Source organism: Chrysochloris asiatica, unplaced genomic scaffold (assembly GCF_000296735.1).
Source record: "Chrysochloris asiatica unplaced genomic scaffold, ChrAsi1.0 scaffold00073, whole genome shotgun sequence".
Classification (NCBI taxonomy): Eukaryota; Metazoa; Chordata; class Mammalia; order Afrosoricida; family Chrysochloridae; genus Chrysochloris; species Chrysochloris asiatica.
In genome coordinates, this window is record NW_006408591.1 from 10408480 (window position 1) to 10410292 (window position 1813).

Below are 1813 nucleotides of genomic sequence, written 5' to 3' on the forward strand. Positions count from 1 at the left end.
TCTAAGTATTCCTTTATATGTGGTTCAGAGTTCTGGGACCAGCCCCTGAACCTGCTTGGTCAGGTATTCTGTGTTGTTGTTGGCAGAGCTCTCTGCTATACGTCCACCCAATCCACCATCTTGTTTGTTCTTCATTCAGGACATTTATTTTTAAAGTAGATGTATTTATTCATCCTATTGCTCTCTCATACATAATAATGAAACAAACCCTTGTAAGTTTTAATAAACATAGGCTACATTTTGCCCATACTTGAAGTTACATTTTGTTTCTCATCCATTATTGGAAGAAAATGTACTCTATTCTCTACTGTTACAGACACACTGAATATTCTCTAACAGTATAATTATTAAATTGTACAAAATGTAAATGTACACATAATTCAAGATTTGGCACAGCAAATACAAAATTTACACATTAATTAAATTTGGCACAAAGAAAAAAAAAAGTCACTGCAATAGTTAACATTAGCATTTGTTGGTTGTTATATGCCGTGGAGTCAGTTCTGACTCATAGTGACCCTGTACAGGGTTTCTGAGGCCATAAATCTTTACGGGAGCAGAAAGCCTCATCTTTCTACTATGGAACAGCTGGTAGTTTCGAACTGTTGACCTTGTGGTTCGCAGCCCGATTTGTAACCACTACTCTACCAGAGCTCTAGCACCAGCATATACTTGGCCCATAAAAATAAATAAAACAGTTAACTGCTTTAGGTCAGAAAGATTAGTTGTATGTTGTGTTGTTAAGTACTGTAGAGCTGTTTCTGACCCATAGCAACCCTGTATAGGGTTTCCAAGGAGCAGCTGGTAGGTTTGAACTGCTCACCTTGCTGTTCAAACTGACCTTGTAGTCCAATGTTTATCCTACAGCACCACATCAGGACTCCATTAGTTGTATAGAAAAGCATAATTTTTTTCATAACTGCACATAGTTTATATAACATAGTTTTCATAATTGAAGATAGTTTGTTAACAGAAAACATAATCTTGCGCATCAGTATTTTCATAGTGTCAAAATGTGAGGTCCACTAAACTAATTTTGCTATTGATAGGCTTTTGTTCTGTTTTATTTTATACTACATGTTGGAGTCCTAGTGTGGTGTTGTAGGATAATGCACTGGACCACAAGGTTGGGTTGAACTGCAAGTTCAGTGACTTAAACACAACATCTGCTCCTCAGAAACCCTATACAGGGTCAATGTGAGTCAGAACTGACTTGATGGCACTTAACAACAACAATAGCACATGTTTACAGTTCAAGTGGTTTTGGAAATACCACATACAATAAGGTAATATATAAAGACTCTGTGAATCATGACTAATGAAAGTATATGTGTAAGCCAGTGATTCTTGTATTATGGTCTTCAAACCAGGAGAAGCATCAACATCTGGAACTATCTGGAATATAAATTCTTCCGTCCTACACCTGACCTGCTGAGTCAGAAACTCCTGAGGTGCAGCTGATATTTGAGTATCTAAGGCAGAGGCCAGGTGAGCTTTAACGTATCATGCTCTGGTAATGTAATGGTCTCAGGAACTTATTACAACTATTTCTCTCTTGAGGGAAATAAATAGAGATAAGATGAAAGAAATAGATATAAGATGTCCAAGAATACACTGCTGGTCCCAAAGGAAAAATATAGATTCTTTTCTTACCCTGAATGCTGTGACTGTTTTCTGAAATTTGTAAACTAGAGTAGGCACAGTGGACCCACCTATGAGGAAAAGTACCCACTATAACTTAACTCTGGAAGGCAGATATAAGTTACTTTTAAATTTTATCAAAAGCATTGCAACTTATAAAGATTTCCACTGA